Below are 17,500 nucleotides of genomic sequence, written 5' to 3' on the forward strand. Positions count from 1 at the left end.
AAAAATTCACCCTTAGGTTCAAAATGAAACCCTTTGACAGTGGTTATGTCATAGGTCATTCACTTGAAAGACGTGGGTAAGAGTAGCAAGGCTGAAAACAAAGGAAAAAAGGAAAAAGAAATGCGTAAGGACTGTGCAGCTAAATGACTAGGATGTGTTTTGAGTCTCTTAATTTACAGGGGACAGGAGCAGGATGAACAAGGATGGGAGTCAAGAGATAGAGGTATGGGAAGTGGGAGGTTTTGACTCCCCTGTCCCTCCTCCCACTTGATGCAGTACCTTGTCCCTAAGTAAAAGGTAAAGTCTGCATACGAGCCAAGTGGCCCATCAGGTCAGGCCTATCTCAGTTTCTGTAGCATAAAGTGGCTAGGAGTATTTCTACTACCCCTTGGATAGGATGCTAGTCGATCACAGGGTTACCCCCAGCATTAAATTCACCAGTACCCATATGTACACCTTTATGGAGAGAGGCACCATGAGAGTAAAAGTTTCTTGCCCAAAAACACAACACAATGTCCTTGACCAGGGCTCGAACATGGACCACTTGATCCATTGCTGAGCGCAGTAACCACAAGGCCACTGCACCTCCCACCTTGTCCCTTAGGCCTAACCTTAACCCTAAACCTGAAAAAAAGGAGTCTATAGTTTTCAGTCAAGTTTACCTCTTTTATCACTTGTGTATTTGAGACAATTTCTAATTTCCTCGCTTTCTGCCATTCAGTTTACAGTATCAAAGCCTGATTTTAAGTGATTCGCAACTACTGACGGAACTTGTTTTTGCAACTTACAACTTCGGACTTTGCACAAAATTTCTCACTGGAGAAAAGCAATGTTGTAGAACTTAAGTGATGAACTAAATGCAATAAATATTAATTTGTAAGAAATGTATCTGTTCTTTAATACATGCTTTTGTGTCTAGTATCTGAGTTAGTTGTAATGAAGATTTATTACCAATGGTTTGTAGACGACAGTAAGCCAATTCAGAGACACAGTGGCATAAACAAACCCACTTGTTAGCCATTTTATCACAGGAAAAAAAAATAAATGCATATAATTATATAAATATAATTTGTTGATCAGGTGCTACAATGTCTTGTAATGAAGTGGTTACAATTAAGTAAGAATCTTACAGAAGGGAGGATGATACAATATTATTACTAAGGGGATCATAATTAATTTCATATTAATTCAAAGCACGTGATATGTACATGTATGACTCATTAAGCACATACAATGTAAAAATTATTTTGTAGTGATTGAGCAAAGCTCATCTGAATTAAATTAAATGAAAGGAAAAACAACAACAGTCAATTATTTATATAAGTTGATACAATGCACATGTAAGATAGGGAAATAGAAATCGAAAAGCTTCAAATGACCGAGTAAACAAACTAAACTAGTGGGTTTCATTGAAGAGTTGATTACTGCCTCTCTGAAATGTTGAATGTCTTTTCAGCATCAAAAGAAGTGAAACTTGACCACATCCCATAAGTGGAAGCGGTTTCGTGTAAACAAAACAGGTGTTTGGGCATTTCAAAATATTTAGTTACATGTGCATACATGTACAAGGAAACGGTCTTGAAAATTTCCATGTACTATCAACATGTTATCGATGTAAACAAGAAAGACCTCAAGCAAGGAAAAATGTCAATGAACCGAAGATATTGAGCGGTCTTGAATGTTTTCAGTATTTCCAGCGTTCGCTGCGGCCAGCAAATCACATTATTTTCGATTTCTACTCCCTTCGGAAACGCCACCATTATATAAATGTAGGCTTCAACAATCTTTAATGATAGACAAATATCTTGTGAATGAAATGAACAAATGTTTTATTCTGACAGCAAACGGCAGGTACAAAAACTTTCTTTCACCCGTTCCAAAAGGCGCAGAAATTCAGAAAGGTGATAGAAACGCCAAACAAGCCAGTCTTTAAAGACAAATTCTTATCAAAGTTTCTTTGACGCGTTGCGAAATATAATCTAAATGAACAAGCACCACATGTCGGCGCAGTGAGTGTGAATAAAACGATGCAGCTTTTGCAAGGATTTTGAAGACTGGTTGGATTTAAGTGTAATTTGCATGAAATGGTTAAGGTACATGTAACTCGGGACCGCATACAGGATCAATCTTCTGCTTTGCTGGATACCCTCGCTGTTTTTGACAATTCTGAGGCGAGGGCGGCTGAAGCAACACGATCCACGCTTCGTCCGCTCGAGCTGGCTGGAGTCGGCAAACTACACATTACTCCACACAAAATGACTCCCCTGTACCGCTATTCTTTACGAACATTGCTTGAGTATTAAAAACCCATTTAAGGACGTCAAACTCACCAATAACGAGAAGTATCAAGGATATTTTCGACCTTAAAACGAGGCAAAATTCCGATCTCAGAGAACTGATCGTTCGAAGGACAGCACAGGACACCGCGGAAATACGTTTTTTGGGGCGCGATACAGTATTTTGCTGGTCAGCGGTACACCTTAACAAAACTACAAAATGCCTTCAACCAGGAGGGAGAGGTGAACACGTCAGATTTGACTGACCCTATGATCATGGCCATTATGACGTCATGGCGAAGAGGCGCGCAAATGCACAAAGTTTTCGACAATGTCGTCGTCGCCTCTCGCTGATACAACTGTTTGAGGCGGATTTCTCCAATCATTCCAGCTTCAAATGGTATTGTATTTGGATCTCAAGGAGTCATTATCATTTTTCTTTCTTGAGAGGTAAGCAGATTTTCATTATAACTGACAAATCTTGCTTAAAGTGTATTTCAAGTGTTACTGTCATCGCTCTCCGGTGGAAATATGTGGGGCAAAATTTTGACAATTCGCTCTGTAAAATTGCGTTTTTTACGTGATCGGTAGCTTAAAGAAACGTGTAACTTGGTCACAGAATAGCTTACATGTAGAAGGAAACATTGTAATTGAAGATGATTTTGAAGAATCGGCAGTAAAAATGATCAGTTCATTTGAGTAAGAAATATCTGCGATCTCGTACTCGGCACGTATCCAGCAACAGGCCCAACAAACAGAAATACTATCCACAATGATGGAAATGAGAACTTTCACAAACAAGAACATAAGCTCAATTTTTCAAATGAGACTTAAAGCCTGCCTACTGCACAGCGGTGGTTAAAATGCAGACTGCAGACTTTTTAAGAATCGAAATATATTGTATTCCCATTTCCTTTATTTAACAAATAAAGAAGCCTAAGCCGTTTATTACACTGTGATAGAAATGTAGAAAACAGGCGAGTGTTTTCTACATTTCTGGAGTGTTCTCAAATGTCTGGAGTGTTTTATCACAGTATAATACATGGCTTAGGCTTCTTTATTTGCTTTATGATATAGATTTACACACCCAAAACAATAAAACACGCCTTTTCTATGTTATATTTAGCTCTTATTAACCGAGCAGGAAGTCTGTATGGGAGAATCTTGACCAAGGTCGTGAGTACAGTCCGAACGCAGTGAGGTCTGTACACACAATAGAGGTCAAGATTCTCCCATACAGACCGACTAAGCTCAGTTAATAAGATGTTCATTATATGGCACAAACAAGAATAATGTAATTCGTTTAATGTAACTGGTTTGTACTAACTATCATTTTTTGCTTGCGAATCGGCGATAAGCTGAATTAATTCTGCTAAAGTTTGCTTGTCCTGTTTACTTTTTTTTCTCATCAGGCTTTATGGCACTTCCATAAATATATATTGTTAGATGAAAACAGTCAATGACTTTGTATTTTAGTTTGCAACTTTCTTACCGCAAAATATTACCTGTCTAGATGGGAAAATCTAGAATGCTTTCAATATCGATTTCAGCCAATCAAACTCGTGAATTCAGTAGTTCCCAGTCCTTGTGAGACAGAGCCGTATAATAAACTCTGATAAAACATGGATTTTTGACCAATCAGAGTGCCCACAGGGTCCTATCTATATTTCAAAGAGATCTAAGTGCTGTTAGCCTGAAATATACGGCTCAGGTTAGCCGGTGTATGGTTAGCTGAATCTCTCTCTCTGGGAATATGATGTTCTTAAAAAGCCTGCAGTCTACATTTTACCCATGGTTTGCAGTCTAGTCTTGTAAGACTTTTCTTTAAACATATTGACATACAAGGTACTCTCTCCTCAGCATAGGCCTCTTTTGTGCTGCTTTGACTGTAGGCTGGTAGTTTGGAGTATGTTCAATTTCCCATAGGGAGCCTCTGTGGAGGAGAGTACAAGATCCCATTTATATGGTCTTGGGTACTGAAGACAACCCTTTCAGACCCTTCTGAGGCAACTTTATCAAGTGTTTATATGAAACGAAGTTGTCCCTCCTCAATTACTTAGTACATGTAAGCCTTTTTTCATGTTCCAGTGCTCAGTTATCCTTCTTCCTTTGGCTTCCTTTCAGTCATTTGATCACTGTGGGGTTTTGTGAGTTAATTTTGATTTCTTCATACCATGAGTTGCCCCAGGTAGGCCAGTCATAGTATTTTGACGAAAAAAGGTTATCAGGCCTACCAGGGTTACCCTGGTTATGTTGCTAAGGGTGACTTGTGTTTCACTTTCTCAACAAAATGGTGAAAGTTAACTTGGCTAGGGTCAATGGGGTAATGGCTTTCTTGGTTACTTGAGACCAAATATGGGGCCTCACAGTTGGCTGGAATCATGTATGTTTATATAACAAAACTTGAGTTCCAAACTCTGGTCACCTTGAGTTCCTGTTGCTGGATCTTGTTATGTGTACAAAATTGGCACAGTTGATCAACAACTTAGGAATTTGAAGTTTGATTTATTTTAATTCCAAAACAATATTGTAGCTGTTCTTTAAGTAAGGATCCAAAAATGCTTTATGGAGAGTGTTTGATGTAGTTTATATGACACACTTCAGAAATTTTATTTTTTCTTTGTGCAGGTGAGGGTGCTGAAAAAGTTTCTCTATGTGAAAATCTGAAAACCTTAATTCAATACATTGATACTGCAAATGAGCTATTTTATGTTTTATAAATTATGATAAAATATTAGCTCTTGTACATTACCGCATTGTATCTGCTTGGACAGGACTTAAAAGGTGGATGGGGTTGGATTGTTTAATTGTGAGAATTACTTTTTTTAATCGTAAATACATATTGAGTTCCTAGTGCTAGATCTCATTAGGAAATTTATCTTATAGTTTACACTTGCTGTTGAAAAGAGTTGGGGGAGATGTAAAAACCAAAGAGGGAAGGGAGGTCGTATAAACATTTACTCCAGTTTTCAACTGGTGAATATTAAAAGGAGTCTTATTTGATCTTTTTAAACCTTAGGTTACCATCCTCCACTACCTTTGCAAGACCATTCAAGCACTGAGGCCCCATTTCTGAAAATACATTCAACCACCATGGAAAGCTATCTATGTGTTGTCATTGTGCTGTCAATTAAACATTTACATGTAAAACCCAATCTTGTTTGTGTTTTTTGTTATTTGCTGAAAATGTATGCTTATCATTCTCTTGAAGCCAATAATAAACTCATCAATGAAGCTGGGGAGAAATCAGGGTTGGGGTTCATGTTTACAAGTACAAGCTCTGACACTCTTCTCTAGAATATTTCTTTGTAAAATAATTGTTAGAGCTATCTTTATTTACATAAGATTTATGATGAAAATTTAAAAGCATTAAGTATAAAGAAAATAACTGATTATCATTTCAAACTTAGTGGTAGTAAAGTTATTACAGTTTCTCAAGACAGATACTGTTCGAAAACAAGGGGTTTGGTTATAATAAGAGATCACCTGATATTGATCTTTCCAGCTTTGTCATAACCTTCCTTACTGAACTCTTTGTTTTGGCAATAAGTCATTTTGGTTTAACAAGTTTCTCCTGGATAAGTTAACCCTTACTGCCAATGGCTTAGCATAGGAAGTGTCCCTGTTCATATTTTCTTTCCTCTTTAATTCTCTTGCTGCTTGGAACCAGATTCTGTATTTTTTAGTTCTTTCCATATGACATCCTACACAGTTTTCCTCTACAGTCTATACAAGTTTAAGTGAACTTACTGAGATATATATATAAAAAATTAGAGCCCAAAGCACCAGTTTAGGATACCTTTCTTGTCAGAGGTGCGAGACAAGAAATATCTCTGCACTGCATGCGGACGCCCGAGGAAACAGATCCTGCTCCGATCTCATATTTCACGAACATTTTTACACGAAATTAAGCACCTTTCTGCTAAGAGGTCTCGTCCATGTTGTTCTGAATATCATCTGCTTCATTTAGGTCTCCCGTACAGTGATTTTATATCTTACCATCTATAAAAATATCCACACGTCTGCTCGGCTTGCGTCAGTTGGTTGGCCTCGCAGAAGAAAATGTTATCGTTGACAGTTTTGCGGATAATTTAGCGCGGAAAAATAATTCTTTGGTGCATTATTCACTTTCTAACCCAGCATATGACTTTATAGTTCAAATGTCTTTGTAAGGGAACATTTTCCATCTAATACTTTCTCATATTTCGAGGGTTTCCAGTATTGATCAGTAGGTCCTCCATGCTATCGTCTACAAAATAATGGGTTTAAACCCACTGATCATTTTTATGCATAAGTTTAATGATTCGTTTTCATCACCATTCAAACGTTTTAAACCATATCAAGATCATATTTTTGTGTTCGTGTTGTTCATCGTTGGGTTCTCCAGATATCGCCCAAGAAACAGGCGCAAAGCTTCATTTTTCAATCGCGTTTTCAATTGAGCGATCTCGAAATGTTCCGTGTTTTTGTGCCTTCTCACGACTAATTTTTGAAATTCAAAGTATTTTTGGACATAATACTAACAGGTTATCTTATTCCTGTGGGCTGTTGATCGCTTTCTTTCAAATTCTTTGAGCAATCATCAGATGAAAAACTTTTCTGGTATCATTTTTTAGCGGCCATTGAAACTTCACGGACCGGTGTCACAGTGATATGTGTATCCCCGTGATATGTGTATCCCCGCACACATATCACTAGTGATATGTGTATCCCCCGTGGGGATACACAAAACACTGATACGCGCCTGGGCATTCAACGAACAAAATGGCGACTCGGTTGCGAGGTTCCGACGAGCACTGTAAAGAGTAGAAGAAACCAGAGATGAATTCGCGCCCAACGGAGCAGATTAGGATTTCTTGAGTTTGGTTGAGTTCCAACCGACTCGATTGTATATCTGACTAAAACTTCGAACAGCGGATACGGATATCACTAATTATTTCATGGCGCAGTGATCTCAGTGTGTATCCCCTAAACACAGCCGTTAGATTGGCTATCTACCTGATCGAAGAAAATGGCCAATTATTGCCAAAACGTGCTGGCTGCTTACTCGCTACGACGTTTATACCCAGGTTGAGGTTTGCGGAGTTTGCAACTCGAATGTCTAAATATCTAAACTGAAATCGCGTGCAGGGGATACACATATCACTAATTATTTCATGACGCAGTGATATGTGTATCCCCAGAAACACAACTGTTATAATATAGCGCATCAACCTTGTCAAAACTGCAGGCAATATTAGCACCCGACGTTTTTACACGGCTTGGGTTCACTGAAGTTTGAAACTCGATAATTCCACTAAAAACGCGTGCACGCGTGCACGGGATAATAAGGGATACACATATCACTGATTATTTCATGAACTAGTGATATGTGTATCCCCATGGACACCGCTGTTATATTGGCTTTCTACCCAAGAAGAAAAATGCCCATGACATTTGCATTGTCAAAACTGGCTTGCTAGAAATATTCACACCCGGCATTTATTCATAGCTTGGGATTTCTGGAGTTTCACTGACCTCGGTTGTACACCGTCGCCGACCGCATGCAGGGGATACACATATCACTAATTATTACATGGCGCAGTGATATGTGTATCCCCTGAAGACAGCCGTAATCTAGGCTAACTGCCGAAGAATAAACGTCGAATATTATGAAACGTGCTAGCACTATTCGCAGTATAGCAATGTATACAGCTTGAGACTTAACATATCTTACAAAAAGTCGAACTGAAAAGCGGGTGCAGGGGATACACGAGTGCCACTAATCATTTTATGGCGATCGGGTCGAAGCCGTGATATGTGTTTCACTCCACGAATAATTCAGATGCAAACAAGGTGATGAACAGTGGAGAATATGCGTTACTCGAGGGGTGAGAATGCATCGCGCAATTAATATCGTCCTAGAAATCCGGTGCCGTGAAACTCAAATTGAAATATATCTAGATCCATTTGGTGTTCAACTTTAAATTCATTATATCCTGCTCGCAGAAAACCAGTTAGGATCAAGAACACAATTCCAGCAAGAGATACGTAAACTTTTTCAACTACAAAAATTGAGATTTGTGTTTTAAGCCTGTTTGGGTTAGTCGTTCGTCCAGTAAGCGACCGGACGACGAGAGCGCTTTCAAGGAGGATATTGCTTTTTAAAGTAGAGGGGAGGGGGGTGGGGTATACACATATCACTGGTCGCCATTTTTGAGGGGATACACATATCACTAGTGATATGTGTGCGGGGATACACATATCACGGGGATACACATATCACTGTGACACCGGCTCACGAGTGACGTCATAATGGCTAAGATCATCGGGCGCGCAATCGCATGGCCACTGAAGCAAAGTTGACCTCTCCCTCCTGCCTGCAACTTTTTACATTGTTTTCGCAGCGAGTCTTGTCGACAGTCAAAAAGATACAAAACTTAGAGCGCACACTGTAAACTTAGCTTTTAAACTCCGCTCATTTGTTGAATAGTTCTCAGTTGATATTATATATTATGCCAAAGCCAAACTGAACTTGCATACGGTGTGAAATTGTTGTTGTTTCGTGAGAGTTCATGCTCGCAAGCGGCGAGCCAGTGGCAATTTACGTTACGATGTGCGCTAAGGCTAAAACTAGGCAGCTTTTGTGTTGCTGTAGCGGTGTTCTGAGGACATCAACTTCTCAAGTTTGTTGAATTGATGGGCTTGAACCGTATGAATCGGTATGTCAAAGGCATTTCGATCAAATTCGTCGGGAAGACATGCTCGTGTTCGTCCACTTGTTCCATTGGGGGCACTCACGTAAGTAATCACGGTCATCCTGTCCTCACTCGGCATCACCGAATTATAGACCAAGTTGGCCGAAATCGAAGCAGTGTTTCGTATAAATCTTGGACACGTTGGTGTAACAAGTGTAGGACTGAGTCCCCAAAAGGGTTCAAAATCTGGCCTCAACTCGAGGAAGAATTCACCGAGGTATGTTTTCTCATAAAATATCCAATTTTAATTATACTGTACTTCAGGAAGCTTGAGGCTGGCGAAAATAAAATTTTAAATTTTCATGTTTATTATTGTTTCTTTGTTTCTTGTCATAATTTCGAATTGTTGCAGTTCTGTATTTTGCTTTTACGGCCTCTAAAGTGTGAAAAATTTTTTTAACTAGTTGCATAGCTGTTAGAGTTTAGAAAAAAAGCTATTTAGCTATTAGAAAAAACCACAAGAAGTACATGACATCTGATTATCTTTAGATGGCAGAAGACATGGAATACAAGGCTGTTAAAAGTGTAATTAAAAATACATGCATACAAGACAATAAAATTACCATAAAATCTGGGTAATAACAACTTCCAGTTAAAACTCAATAAATGAATTTCATTTTTAGTTATAAATAGGCTATCCCCCCTGTATTCACACAACAATCTTCTGATTATAAGGCCACCCAGATAATTTCTGACCACATTACCTTAGAGCCTGAGACTCTATAACTTTGTAACATTAATATTTGTTTACATATTACTATTATCTGGATTTCCCAATAGAAAACTTCTTCTATTGTACATTTTTTTCTATTTTGGCTCAGCAAAAATCCTTTTAGATACTGTCCATGGATGATTTCCACAACATCAATGCTGTAAAAACACCAACTGAGAGAACACTGACCAATGCTCTCCATATGGCAACTCCTCTCCTGAACATTCAGCCATCTGTTGATGGTGGGGAGAGGCAGGGGGCGGGAGCCCGGGAGAATAGGGGGTAGGAATCCGGAGAGAAATGCAAAATGCTAATTTTTGTCATTCATTAAGGCTTCAAATACTTTCAAAAACAAGAACTGAAAATGTTACTTGACTTTCATTTAGTGTCTTTAGAGACTTCTAGGCCAATGGGCAAAGAAAAATTCACCCTTGGGCTCAAAATGAGGCTCAAAATGAAACCCTTCGACAGTGGTTACATCATAGGTCATTCACTTGAAAGACACGTAAGAGTAGCAAGGCTGAAAACGAAGGAAAAAAGGAAAAGGAAATGCCTGAGGACTGTGCAGCTAAATGACTAGGATGTGTTTTGATTCTCTTAATTTACAGGGGACAGGAGCAGGATGAACAAGGGCGGGAGTCAAGAGATAGAGGTATGGGAAGTGGGAGAACAGGGTATGGAAAGTGGGAGGTTCTGACTCCGCTGTCCCTCCCCCCACTTGATGCAGTACCTTGTCCCTAAGTAAAAGGTAAAGTCTGCACAGAGCCAAGTGGCCCATCAGGCCAGGCTTATCTCGGTTTCTGTAGCATGAACTGACTAGGAGTATTTCTACTATCCCCTGGATAGGATGCTAGTCGATCACAGGGTTACCCCCAGCATTAAATTCACCAGTACCCATATATACACCTTTGTGGAGAGAGGCACCGTGAGAGTAAAAGTGTCTTCCCCAAAAACACAACACAATGTCCTTGACCAGGGCTCAAACACGGACTGCTCGATCCATTGCTGAGCGCACTAACCACATGGCCACCGCACCTCCCACCTTGTCCCTTAGGCCTAACCTTAACCCTAAACCTAAAAAAAAGGAGTCTGTAGATTTCAGTCAAGTTTACCTCTTATCACTTGCGTATTTGAGACAATTTCTAATTTCCTCGCTTTGCCATTCAGTTTACAGCACCAAAGCCTGACTTTAAGTGCTTCGCAACTACTGACGGAACTTGTTTTTGCAACTTACAACTTCAGACTTTGCACAAAATTTCTCACTGGAGAAAAGCAATGTTGTAGAACTAAAGTGATGAACTAAATGCAATAAATATTAATTTGTAAGAAATGTATCTATTCTTTAATACATGCTTTTGTGTCTAGTATCTGAGTTAGATGTAGCCAAGATATATTACCAATGGTTTGTAGACGACAGTAAGCCAATTCAGAGACACAGTGGCATAAACAAACCCACTTGTTAGCCAATTTATCACAGGAAAAAAAATAAATACATATAATAATATTATACATATATAATTTATTGCCATCAGGTGCTATAATGTGTTGTAATAAAGTGGCTACAAGTTAAGTAAGAATCTTACAGAAGGGAGGATGATACAATACTATTACTAAGGCGATCATAATTAATTTCATATTGAATCAAAGCACGTGATATGTACATGTATGATTACAATGTAAAAATTATTTTGTAGTGATTGAGCAAAGCTCATCTGAATTAAATTAAATGAAAGGAAAAACAACAACAGTCAATTATTTATGTAAGTTGATACAATGCACATGTAAGATAGGGAAATAGAAATCGAAAAGCTTCAAATGACTGAGTAAGCGAAATAAACTAGTGGGTTTCATTGAGGAGTTGATTACTGCCTCTCTGAAATGTTGAATGTTTCCTTTTCAGCATCAAAAGAAGTGAAACTTGACCACATCCCATAAGTGGAAGCGGTTTCGTGTAAACAAATACAGGTGTTTGGGCATTTTAAAATATTTAGTTACATGTGCATACATGTACAGGGAAACGGTCTTGAAAATTTCCATGTACTATCAACATTTAATCGATGGAAACAAAAAAGACCTCAAAAAAGGAAAAATTGTCAATGAACCGAAGATATAGAGTGGTCTTAAATGTTTTCAGTATTTCCAGCGTTCGCTGCGGCCAACAAATCACAGTATTTTCGATTTCTACTCTCTTCGCAAACGCCACCATTATATAAATGTAGGCTTAAACAATCTTTAATGATAGAGAAATATCTTGTGAATGAAATGAACAAATGTTTTATTCTTACAGCAAACGGCAGGTACAAAAAAATTACTTCACCCGTTCCTAAAGGCGCAGAAAGTCAGAAAGGTGATAGAAACGCCAAAACGCCAGTCTTTAAAGACAAATTCTTATCAAAGTTTCTTTGACGCGTTGCGAAATATAATCTCAATGAACAAGCACCACATGTCGGCGCAAAGTGAGTGTGAATAAAACGGTCCCGACTTACATGTACCTTAACCATTTCGAGCAAATCACACTTTAAATCCAACCAGTCTTCAAAATCCTTGCAAAAGCTGCATACAGGACAAATTTCCTGCTTTGCTGGATAGCCATCGTTGATTTTCACAATTCTGAGGCGAGGGCGGCTGAAGCAACACGATCCACGCTTCGTCCGCTCGAGCTGGCTCGAGTCAGCAAACTACACATTACTCCACACAAAATGACTCCCCTGTACCGCTATTCTTTACGAACATTGTTTGAGTATTAAAAACCCATTTAAGGACGTCAAACTCACCAATAACGAGAAGTATCAAGGATATTTTCGACCTAAAAAGGAAGCAAAATACCGACCTCAGAGACTGCTCGATCGAAGGACAGCACAGCCCGATGGTGATGACCACTGACCAGTTACTGTGACGTCAAAAAACGTATTTCCGCTTGACTATGAACAGCAAGAGTAGTTTAAACACATACCGATGGTTTTTTCCCACTTTTTTGCCCATTGCTCAAGTATTCTTAGCCTAAACCGCCTGAAGTATCCTGATTTTCTCGTCTATCTTCCTTTTTGCTTCGCAAAATCGAAAGTAATCACTTTGTTGCAACACACGGAAGCAACTTTGCTAGTTCCCAGTCTAAGCCGGCCTCGCAAGGGGGAACTATAAGTCCCCTCCAAGAAATTAGCCCCTGACCCTCAGTCAAGAAAAATCGTTGCGATGAACCGAACCCCTTCGTGTTAAGCTCTCAAGATTCTTCTTTATTTTACTGCAGTATACATGTATAACGAATTTACTCTGGGTGACTAGTTAACATGCGGTGTTCATCAAAGTCATCATCATCGTCGGGATTTTGTACCTGGACACTAAATGATTATTTCTCCTCCAATTGGCCAATAAAAGCGCCAACCTTTAACCAGCTAGCAACATCTTTTACTGCCTTTTTGTTTAAACGACGTTTTCTTGGCTGTACTTATTTTTGCGAGACCTTAAACACTTGTAAAGCTGTGTCTGTAGGATGTACTGCTTCGCTGTCTATTTTGCTCTCAGTCACGTCAGGAAGGGTGTAGTGGGGGAGAGTTTTAAGGCGAGACGAGATTGGGACGAAACAAGGGTGTGTCACCAACGAGAAGTGGTGGTAACGGTCGCCCATAAGTTGGGGACCTTAGTAAGGTTCCGTCCGCCCTCCGCCGGAGGAATTTGAAAACCCAGCTAAACGGAGCTTTTCGAAAACGCTCTTCAACCGGAGTAATTTTAAAACGCCTGCATTGCGTTTTAGTGTGGACGGAAAACATTTTGAAAACGGAGATTTTTGAAAACCATGATATTACGATAAGTTCTCCTCAACCACAAATCTAAAACTGACAGGTGACTGTTGCGTTTTCAAATTACTCTGGCGTAGTGTGGACGGGGGAAAACCACTTCGACAATTCCAATGGTTAGCAGCACAATGACTTTGCACTTGCGTTATACGTTATAGAGCGGTTTTCAATTGCGTGTCGTAAAACCAAAACCAAACCAATTAATCACCAATTAGACTACTCAGCCAATCTCCCACCGTCGTAAAACCAAGACAAAACCAAAGTAATTGCCGATTACTTACGACACTCAATTGAAAACCGCTCTAAATCTTTTTACATTTCATAGGTATCCCCTGCAAAAACATATAGGCGTGCTGAACAGCTCAAGATTATCACGTAAATAAGAATTTAAATCCGTCTTTTACTGGGCGTAGTCATTGCTTATAGTGTAAGCTCAACGCAAACTAGCACGACGACGGTAACGACAACGTCAATAAATAGAAGGTTTAATGAGAAGAGCAACGGCTCTGCTCGTGCGTTATAAATCTTTGTAAACTCAGTTCAGTTACCCTTCCCTTGCGAAACAACAACGCGATATAGCTTAAGATAACGAGAATAAAACCATTGTTGCTGGAATAATGTCATGCGGCGAAGTTAACCCAGTCCAGAATAACAAATGTCCCCTCCCTAACGGGGCTTCAGCAGAGGGCTGAAGGGGTGCCACAGGCAGCAATTCGAGTATTAAGAGAAAGAACCCTGTGTGGAGCCCATAAACCGAGTTAATGCAGATCCCCCAAACTGAGTCTCCAATGGAGGTGCAAAGATTGGGCACGGACATTCCTTCACCCCAAGGGTTGAGTAACAGTGAGACCAGCCAGCTGTGCAGAGGCGGTATGGGGACCTGAGTGCCTTCCGGTACAACCTAAGACTATTCAGATACTAAGTATTCACTTGAGAATAAAGGATTAATTACAAAGAGACATTAACGTAGTGTTCTCAACGTACATAATAACAGTTTTTAGCGATTCAGTGACAAATTAGGAAAGGCCAAGTTCTTGGAGTCTTGAAGGATAGCTTCTGTTTTCGTCTTAACATACGTCTGATGAGAACTTGCAACAATCTGAGAAGGGAGAAATGATTACTCGTATGACACGCTATGTTTCACTGACATGAGTCAAATATGGAAAATCACATGAGAGGAAGACGGCAGAGGTAAATGAGAGCTCATACGATGGTTGCTTGCCAACATCAGGCTTTATTTTATTTTATGCTTAAATATTGATGAAACAAAACTTTCTTGAAGTAAACCTTCAGGTTCTGAGCAAGCCATATATAGAAGTATCCTTGCTACTGTCTTAGGGTCCAGCGTCACGTAGGGAATGCAAGTCACAAACATCTTCACGGACCTCCAAGACGATTATTTAGAGACTAAGATATCTTGTGCCGAAATGATTGAAAACAAACTGTATTAGCAAAGCATGCGGCAAACTGAATCTCGAAAGCTTACAGCGGAAACCACGTAGACCGCCAGACCACATTGGAACTCCTCCTAACAATGCAGCTTATAGTATCCTCCAGGAAACAACTTTCACGACTGATACAAAATAGGTAAGAAGCCCGAAATTTCCGGTTCAAACGTCGAATTTTACTACTTTCACTTTATTCTGTAGTTATGTTCGGCGCGTTTTCAACCGCGCCCAACAGAGACAGCAGTGCGGATGCTGGCCAATGTCGCTTCTTGCATTTTTACCATACTGAACACGAGTGAACAGCCGAAGATCACAGATTTTCTAAATCCCTTAGGTTATATCAGAGCCATAAAATCTTTTCCTTCAAATGGGACTAACAACAGTTTCTTTCTTTTTAGCTTTTAAAGAACTCTTTCACACCAAGTCGTGTGCCGTTTCTTCATAAATAGATTAAGCACGATATTTCAATGAGGTTTTACCGAGAGAAAATGAGGGCACAGATAATTTGTCGAATAGGTCGGTCCCAAGTTGCCTTTTGCCTCTGTGTCTAAACGTGTGTTGGTGCGAAACCAATCATAAGAAAATGTTTTTTCCTTACATGTCATATAGATGCAAATCAAACTCATTTTCATGTGAAAGGTTTTGTACGAAGGCTTGTTTTAAAACTGAGGCACAAGGTAACTCGAAACTGATGACCTATCATTCTGTGATTGTGGCTACCGGTCGCGAAGAGGGGTAGCCACCAATATCATCGTCCTTGAAAGTAATGTCCGTAACCTCAGTCGATGCTTCGTAAACAATTTTTTGGAGCGAAAGGCTGCGAAAGCGATGAACTGACCTTTCGTCTTTGGAGTCGACTAAGCACTCCCAAATTTACGGCTATTTGGTATACAACAAAGGTGGGTTTATGACCCCGGAGGGAGGGGGGGGGGGGTGAGTTACTCCCTTATATGGGCGACATAGGTATGTGCGGCTCCAAAGGGTATGGCTTTGGTCATAAATAGGGCATGATTTTTGCACTCTAGCCTTGAATTGGGTATATTTCTTAGTGAAAGCTACTTTTTCATCATTATCGATAAGACTGTCAACAAAAGCCCTTCATAACTTATGTTTAGGGCAACTGTGCCAGCCGCAACAGTCACAAATAGGGTAGCAAAAATCGCATATTTTGGTCAGAAATAGGGTAAGAGTTTTGGGAAGTGGGCGGCACACCCCCACTTAACTTTTCTGGGAGTACCTCCCTCCGGGGTTTATGATTCGATCCATCGACCTTTTTCACAGCGGCTTTTAGCCGAAACTTTCTCGCTTGACGAGCGTTTGTCTCCCGCGAACGATTCAAATTTCCATACTGTCTCATTGTCTTCTATAATTACGTTGCTTTATGGCTTGAACATTTTTATTTTCCAACATAGAAACTTCTCAAAATCTTTTTGACCCGATTCAAATATCACGAGTTGGCTGGAAAGCCATTTTGGACATTTTGATTTCCTATCAAAGCGAGGAGTTCAGCTAATTATTTATATCCAAGGTAACCGGCACATGCAGTCCTCGACTGCCTATTTTTTAAAATTGGTTCTTACTTATGATCAATTGGGGAACTGCCCTTTTCTGGCTTCCGTTCATGGTGATAATATATAGATTTAGCCAGGCCTAAAAGCGGAGCTCCCGATTGCGATAATTAACCATAAAGGAAGATGAGGTTTGTTTTTCTTGGATCAGAAACTCAAAAAATAATCAATTGTAAGCAGGTAATTGTTCAGCGTGTGGTTTCACTATTATTTCCAGTTAAATTTTAACAAAGTTTGCCCAATAAGTGTACCCAATTTTTCCAAGATTGTAGAAATTACGTACGCAACATATCAGAGAATTTCCATGAGAAGATTGTGCAAGGAATATGTCGGAAGAAAAGTCAATAACGCACCACGTTTTAATTTGCGCCGGAATTTTGCCTCTGCATGCATGTTCTTCCTCTAACTTGACTTGAGCCCGCGATCGAATAGAAACCCAGTACCTGGTCAACTTCAAAAAAATACGCGATCTGGATGAGCTCTTAACTTGAGCCCGCGATATGGTGACGTAATACCGGTCAGCGGATACCTTGTTTTGACAGCCGTCAATTAATCATAACATGAATGTCAAATATCAAAGATGTACCTATGGTAATGGTGCTCTCTTAGGTATTAGGCTTGGCGTACGGACGTACGTACGTATTATTTTGTTGATTCAGATCCAGGCTTCAGATGTTACTCATCGCTTTATTGCTACAGCTCTGTTTGGTATGGGCAAGAATGACCACACTCATCATGCAACATAAGCGAATGACCGTTAACTGACAATCGGACAGTCATGTGCAAACCAACATTTTTTAGATCGATGAGGTACCAAATTTTCTACGTTATGGGGCTCCGCTCGCTCTCCTTCGGCGCACAGGAGCTCCAGTATAAAACAAATAGATTCCGACGTCTCTAAATAAAAGCACTTCAGTGACATACTCGTGTGCCACCTTTTCTGGCTCTTACCACGTTTTGACGTC

The 17,500-nt window shown here is 39.8% G+C and overlaps 2 long non-coding RNA genes across 2 annotated transcripts; one reads left to right on the forward strand and one right to left on the reverse strand.

The window, feature by feature from the left end:
• Positions 1 to 6,780: 6,780 nt before the first annotated feature.
• Positions 6,781 to 8,693, reverse strand: LOC149109983 (uncharacterized). Its single transcript, XR_016207811.1, has 2 exons — positions 8,550 to 8,693; positions 6,781 to 6,904 (listed from the first exon to the last, which is right to left on the reverse strand). It is a non-coding gene; the product is annotated as an uncharacterized LOC149109983 (long non-coding RNA).
• A 38-nt stretch (positions 8,694 to 8,731) lies between these two features.
• LOC149109984 (uncharacterized) lies at positions 8,732 to 11,815 on the forward strand. The gene is made up of 3 exons (XR_016207812.1): positions 8,732 to 9,230; positions 10,334 to 10,377; positions 10,893 to 11,815. It is a non-coding gene; the product is annotated as an uncharacterized LOC149109984 (long non-coding RNA).
• The last annotated feature ends 5,685 nt before the right edge of the window (positions 11,816 to 17,500 follow it).

This window comes from Orbicella faveolata, unplaced genomic scaffold, assembly GCF_042242905.1.
Source record: "Orbicella faveolata isolate gen_17 unplaced genomic scaffold, um_ofav_v1 contig_24, whole genome shotgun sequence".
Classification (NCBI taxonomy): Eukaryota; Metazoa; Cnidaria; class Anthozoa; order Scleractinia; family Merulinidae; genus Orbicella; species Orbicella faveolata.